Source organism: Ammodytes marinus, assembly GCF_949987685.1.
Source record: "Ammodytes marinus genome assembly, chromosome: 2".
Taxonomy (NCBI): domain Eukaryota; kingdom Metazoa; phylum Chordata; class Actinopteri; order Uranoscopiformes; family Ammodytidae; genus Ammodytes; species Ammodytes marinus.
In genome coordinates, this window is record NC_137231.1 from 28,244,139 (window position 1) to 28,252,164 (window position 8,026).

Here is an 8,026-nt window from a genome sequence, read left to right on the forward strand (position 1 = left end):
CATGACAGGCTGGAAGTCGGGGTCCTTCACCTCGTGTTTTTCTCTGTTGTCTTGCAGATGTCGCACAGGCATTGAGGGGGTCAGATGTGGAGCCCCCCTAGCACAACTGAACTGCAGCGCTACAGTTATTTAGCCGTGTGGTGAGATGTAACCTGGAAGGGTTCAAACTGTGTGTGGTTACTCATGCATGATCAGTGAGATGAGACGGGCCTTTGCCTTGCATCAGCTGTCACTTGTTGACATGCATACAAAACAGAGTGCAATTCCTGGATATCGCGCACGCACACACACACACACACACACACACACACACACACACACACACACACACACGTACACGTACACGTAGGAATAACAAAATATAATTGGAAATGAAGGAGATTTCTTTGAATCCACTTTTAGGATGTATCTTTAGAGACACTTAGGCACGCATACACTTATTCATCACACACACACACACACACACACACACACACACACACACACACACACACACACACACACACAGTCCATGGTCGTCCATGTCATTATGTCAATCACTTCCTGCTTGAGTGGTACCATCTGCCCTCGCATAAAGCCACACACCATGTGGATCACAGTGCAAAGCCCCTGCTTAGCCCCGTTACATTGCACGTCGTCCCAGAGTTAAGACTCCCTGGATGAAATTACATCAGTTTATTTTTATACATTTTCCCGTTTGTCCTTAGACCCTTAGACCCTTAGCCTTTTGTGTTTACATTACAGGAAAGGAAATGAGTTGTGTTGTATGCACGTGTTTTTTTCGTGTGCATGTGTGTGTGTGTGTGTGTGTGTGTGTGTGTGTGTGTGTGTGTGTGTGTGTGTGTGTGTGTGTGTGTGTGTGTGTGTGTGTGTGTGTGTGTGTGTGTGTGTGTGTGTGTGTGTGTGTGTGTGTGTGTGTGTGTGTGTGTGTGTGGGGCTAGGAGATGTTTTGTTTGCATGACTATATTTTCATGCCTGCATGAACACTTAAGCCAATGATTTCCTCAACTCACGTGATATAGAACAACGGTAATTCATGTCTTAGATTTCAATGCAGTCTTTTCCATGTGATTGTATTCAGCCTGTTGAACCAACAGCGAGTCATTCAGTGAATTTAGCAAATGACAGAGTGGTGCATTCATCTCATTTGTCGAGGATTTAACTGCATTTAATATACAGCTAGAGGAACGTCGAGCATTATCGCAGCAGGAGGGCATGCTTATCTGTGAATGCAAAATGATGATGTAGTATGAAGATGCATGAACATTATACTGCAGGCACATGTCTTATCTTCTTTGGCCTTGTCTAAGCACCTAAATGACTTCCCATCTTACCTTTTCCTAACATTTTTAAGACATCTTAGTGAGTCATATTTGGGACAACTGCTCCCACTTTTGTTTCTATGGCAACATTTAATGAAATATTCTCACATCCTGTGTCTCCTCTTTGGTCTATTATTTGGGACTATTTAACAGTATTTTAAAATCCTGCTTCTCAATGCCTGTGTTTACTGCAAATATGTTTAACCATATGATATATAATCGCTTTGTATTGTCAATTGCGGAATCAGTTCACCAGTGTGAATAGAGTCTGATGAATGATTAAAAGCAAGTTCAACAACACTCAACTGAAATCACTGCGTGAAGTGATTAAATGTAGTGGATAATTACTGATTGCACAGTGTTTTCACCTCCTAAAAGAATGTTATGGATATATTTATATAAATCTCTCACCATGCCTTCGAGTAGGTCTATTTATTTATATCTTTTTTTAAGTGTCCCGAATGTAATGTGTTGGGCCAACTCTGAGGGCAGCATTGCATGCCATTGGTTCTCTCGGCCACCCAATCAGAGACAGAAGGAGGCAGGTCATGGATTATTTGAATTTCTTCTCAAGACATGACAACACTTTGCAGGAGATCGTTGCAGTAAAGGTAATAACATGTTTATGTTGAACTACAGTAGCCTATATAATAAAATATAAAGATATTAAAGTAAGTCAAACTAAGCAACTTACAGTATTTCCATCCAAGATTTAATGTCTGCTCTAATTCTAATAATTGACTCCTCTTGAATTGGATCTTTCAGATTTGTTCAGTGTCACATAACTACAATGATCTTCATAGGAGGTTTCCAAGCTAGTTTTTAAGAGGATTTCGGATGTCAACTTCTTATTTAAAAATGTTAAATGTTCGTTTGAATAGGAAACTAGTAACTACTGCCACCAAAGACATGTTTAGCGTTTGTCATTTTGAGATAAATGACTCTCCCAGAGCTTGATTGTTGGAGGAACTCTAAGTTTATTTAATAATGTTCCAGATCTGCCAGGTATATTGCTCGGGGTAAGTACCCCACTCTCTTTAATACTTAATTTCTGTATGCTTATCAATTTTAAATCCCATTACAAACTGAAGAGACTGAAAGAACAGATGAATTCCTTAATGTATATCTGCTTTTTGATATCCCATGATTTAGCCTTGAGCTGTTTAACTCATAAGATACTACAGGGTGTGGTCAGGACTGGCTCAAGGAGTATAACAAATGCATGAGTCCAAAAATGCTTTATCTGTCTGGTCAAAAGGGGATTTCACAGCAAATATCAATAATTATATATACAAGTTGTGATAAAATGTGTGTTGTGTAAACTTCCTTCATTTCTAAAAACTTTAACAGGTAAAACCGCAAATTTTAACGTTTTTTTGAACCTGTCTTTGATTATTCATACATTTTATTGAAGTTCCGATGTCCTGGCTAAAGGCGATTTAGTATACTATTCCATCTAGTGGAACATACAAGGTTCCAAAAAGAGTGCTGTGTGGAAAATAACCCTGTTCATCACACACAGACTGAATGTTCTCTAAAAACTAATACATCAAAGCTTGTTCCCAAAAACCCTCTCTCTTACTTGTGCGACTTGATGGGCAGGAATGATTACATATGGCTGTGTGTTTTGTTTCAAAGGGATTAAATGAGTGGCCTCTCCAGCAAATAATAATGTGTATCCCTACTGTATGCATGACTGCACCAAAACAAACACAATGAGACCACTTTCCTAAGTTTTAATACATTTCAAAAATGTGTCATTGATAAAATACATGTCTCATTTGCACAATCTATAAGCATTTTCCAAATGCATGTACAGTACCAAGAAACACTTCCCCAAAGACCTTAAACTTGTTTCAGTAACACAGGTGGGAAATTCCCAGCTGGCATAAGGTAAGATAAATTCTTTTTCACACCATCAAATCTCAGAGAAGAGCTGTAATAGATTTTCTCCCCAGCATGACGGTTTGGGGGCTCAGAAGTTGTCAACTTGTGCTGCAGCAGTGCTGGAGGATTGAGAAATGAAGTGGGCAGTGCAGGCAAAACGCTGATAGAATGAGACCGGTCGGAAAATATGTAAGACGAGGCCCGCCGCTGGCCATGATGTGGAGAACTGGTTTCCCTTTGATGTGATCCGAAACATAACATCAGTGTTGATTCCCCCGTATAGCTCCTGGGTTTAAACTGAAAATCTGTATAGACCAGTGGGCCAGTGTGAGGCAGGAACACAGCCAGGGCATTTCATGCAAAATCACCCACTTGAAAAGAAAAACACCCACTCTTTGTTGGTCGTGATCGTCTTGTAACCAACAAATTGAGCACAGCTAAAAGGGTCAATGCTGCACAGGCAAAGACAGAGAGTTGAGAGAGCCATGGGGCAACGCTGCACATGGAAATGTGCTGCTTACACTTGGTCAGGGTCATCGGGCAAAAATATTATCACCACAAATGAGCTTCACTTTGTTCCTTTTTTCTCAGTTTCTTAAACAGACTGTTGAGGATGATGATTGATGTGTGTGATGTCAACCCTGAAATGCTTGTGGGTGTTATGCAGAAGCGTGCAGTGTTTCCGATGTGGGAAGCCTTCTATCCAAACCAAAGCACTGTACTCCTCTTGACATTTTTGAACATGTTTTTACTTACAGTATGAGATCTGTTGCACAATTTCATGAATCAGAAACCTTCGTTATTGAACAGATATTTCAGTATAAACTGATTAAATCAAGATTATAGAGCGTTGCATTAAAACAAATCATCGCTTACAGATTCATCTCTGTGATGTAGATGTCAGAGAGTGCTTTTGGTCCTACTTACTAACTAAAACCAAAGAAATTAAACTGTAAAATACTAGATAAATTCAACTGTTTATGGAGATGCTCATGGGAGGAAATGAATCAGCCTCAGTTAAATGTTTAAATGCTGCACAACACTTTGACCTTTCAAAGAAACGTGTGTTGTGACAGAAGAAAAAGGGGCCTTTGTGCAATTACTTTGCCTACTGAGCCATTCCAAAGGTTTCATTCTTAATTGGAAAGTAATTCTCTGAGCAAAGGCTGCGGAATCTTTTTTTACATTTGCAATCGCTTGACATGACGAAAAATTAGGAGTGAAAATGGTCTTTTAATGTGGTCCCTGAGATTGTGCTTCTAAACCTTCTGTCAAAGCATACGTACTTCTACGAGACTATGACAATAAAAAACAACATGGCCTGATACATGACGGTCCATACGAGACCACTTTGATCTGGCCCAGTTTCAAAACTTAACCGTAGTCGGTGTTGGAATGACTTTCCCATATTTCCAATGAAGCACAGTAAAGGGTTTCATGGGAGTGTCAATTCATTCCAAACTCAAAATTTCTATGTCAGAAGATGGAGCCCACTGAATCAATTGGTCTCTGGAACTTTAAATTAGTTTTGCGAAAAACTTTCACCAAACGAGCGGGGGGAAGAATTCAGATTTTGTGTTGTTTTTGATAGTTTTACCCAACAAATCATATGTCCCCTGCAAACATCTATGAATATGTTAGAATCTGTGGGGAAAAAACAAATTATTTTGGATAATATGAACAGGCTGTTGCCATTATCCAGTGAACGCTGCATATTAGCATCGTATTTCCAAAGCTATACTTCTTGATTGCTTGTGCTTCTTGATTGCCACGTACATTTTCACTCCACCAACAAACTCACACCAAAAACATAAAAGCTCCATGCCGAGCCTAATCTATATATGAAAATAATTACAGGCAGGCTGTTTTGGTGCCTGTGTATTTTAGCATTTTCCCATCTGCTCCTGTCTTTCCCTTTAGAAAATGCTGCCAGAAAAAAGACTGAAGACTCGGGTCTCTTCTTCGTCCTCAAAGGTCAACCTTGTCATTAGCAGTGAGGCTCTGCACTGGATTGTCTCACACAATTCAGTAGCCGTCTGCTAAAATAATTGCTGCGTGGGTTCACCCGAGGGTCAGCAAGGTGTGCGATGTCTTCTCTGCATTTTGTATTTGAAAAACCGAATGTTGCAGGGACTTTAAAGGAGATTGGACTCTGTCACAACGGCTCATGCTCTGTTTGAATCCTTCAGTGAAACAGTGTGAAGTGTACCATATTTTAACACTGGTATTTAATGATGACACTTAGAATAATAATACTAATATAATACTAATATAATAATACTAATTCATAATTTGTATTGGCATTACTTTAATATCCGATAAATTCCTCAACAATCTGTTAGTATGCATATATTTCATCCACACACGGTACCTTTACATTTGTACGAGAGCTTATATTTTTCAAGTAAACAATATTGTATTTTTCTTTACAGTATCAGTTTTCTATAGAAGTGTGTTTCAAACCCCAATCCTGGGACTCAGCAGTCCTGCTGGTTTTCACTCGAGGCATCTCGTCGGGGGAGTGATGCACGCAAGGTGAAGGCAAGGTGAACCTAAATAACTGAGATTAGGCATAATTAATTATAATTAAACTTGATTAACTGTAATTAAGTGAGTGGTAGGACAGAAAACCAGCAGAGATCAGGGACATGGGGAGGAGCTAGCTGCTGGTTTCTCCTCTTTGAATCTCAGTAACAATGGCACAGCTAATCCAAAACAAAAACACTTGTCTATCCTTGTACGTCTGTGAATGTGATCAAAGCTGTAAACTGTATAGCCACCGCCGCCCCCACAATAGATTTTCATCAGACGTTGTTGTGCTCCCGTTTCAATCAGTAGACATGTGGGAGCGAAGTCAAGTTTCTAAATATTCATTATTCCATCATTCACTCAGAGACACGCAGGTGTTAGAAAAGAAAATACAATTTTGGAGCATCAGAGAAACTACGGAGTACAGCCTTACCAACGAGAGTATCCGATGATTTCTGCTAGATATTGACAAGTAAAAAGAACGTAGAAGCACCTACTGATTAGGGTGTATTTATGTTGAAAGCTAACACATGACGTGAATGCAATTTCATTAAAGTAGCTAACAGCACATATGGCACACTGTTGATGATAAAGCCAGAATTGTTAGCATTTAAAGTCCTAAATGTTGATTCAATGGAATTCATAGTTCAAATTCAATGTGTGCAAGTGAAAAAAAAAATGTATTCTTTAATATTATTTTGACATCTTATGGCTTTTTATAAGAAAGTCAACAGTGGGGAATGATACTGTATGTGAGTTGTCCCCATGCAGCCTCTTGTCTCTTGTTTGACTATGTACTGTATATGCATGTGTTTGAGTAGAATGAACATTTTGGTTTTATAATATAAACTACTGACAACGTTACTACCAAATTCCAATACTTTTTTTGTCATTATGAGCATATCCAATATGTAATGTAGAGATGAAGATTTATAAAAATCCAGACTGGTCTCTTTATTTTTTCCGGAGCTGTATGTAGACTTTCCAATCATTTAAATGTGTTTGGGTGGCGACAAGTGCCGTTCTATTCTATAATACTCATATTACGTATTTGACATATATTTTGTTGTCTTTCTGTGTTCATGCATGTGTAGAAGGTGTATTTGGTAAGAACTGTTGGGTGAGCTGTTAGGCTGTTTGTTGGATGAGGTATACTAAAGCTATTTGGCCGATTGTTGGGGGGTGGTTTGAGAGGAGTGGTAAATAGCTGTTGGTCCTAACAGATAAAGAGCAACCTTTGTTAGGGGTTAATGACTAAACTGAAAACCCTCTGACATTGTGTAAACATAGATACTGTGAATTAGGGTCAGACTCCTTGGCCACTTTGCGGCGAGTGGACGCCTGTCCCACAGCTTTGAAAGATCTCAGTGTGCTCTGTGTTAACTTATTGAATATAACAAAATACAACAAAACAGCATAACTGTAAAATGTACAATATTGTACGTATATAACAAAAAAACATTGTCTAGCTTTTCTTCTATTTTTATTCCAAAGTAATCGGAACTCATTCCAGAACATTACAGCCATCCACCATTTACGAACATAACCTCGTCATTATCACTATTATTATCCATTCGTTAATATTAGCCTGAGTCTGAAAAAAAATCAGACAATACAACTTATAATAAGGCTGTACATTTTATTTAGAGCATGTAGCCCTAGACAGACCATAGCTGTTTTTATCACTCCCATGTGTCCGTTCTGTTATTTCATGAAAAAACAAAAATAATTAAAATGTATGTTTTTTTACACTGATAGACACATGCTGCTATTCTGCTGTGTGAGGGCTCACAGTCATCAGGTCCCAAATGTATTTTTTTCAAAACTATATTTACTGTAGTTATGTCTATGTATTTTGGGCCGAGATGTGGCAGTTGAGTAGTTGCACACTCCTTAAAATGCTGCTGGGGGGTCCTGTTTGGTGAAATAAATGACTCCACCCTTTCCTCTCGTCCTATGCATCTCTCTCTCTCTCTCTTCTCTTTCCCTCTCTCTCTCTGTCTCTCTCTCTGTCTCTCTCTATTTGGCTCCTAAGATCTTTCCTTAACTAGACCAAGCAGAGAATATGTACTTTATATAAAAGATCACTCATTCGGGTGTTTTTGCTACACTCATTAACAATCAATTACTGACAATCAGACGAATTGAAAATAATTCTCTGTAGTTTCTGTCAAATGATGAGTAAAGTGCACTTGCTCTCTTATACATCCCTTCTGTTTTCAAGTATAGTGACCAGTTGAAAGGTTCTTAATTTAGAATCAATTTACCCACCCGCATTGTTTATACTC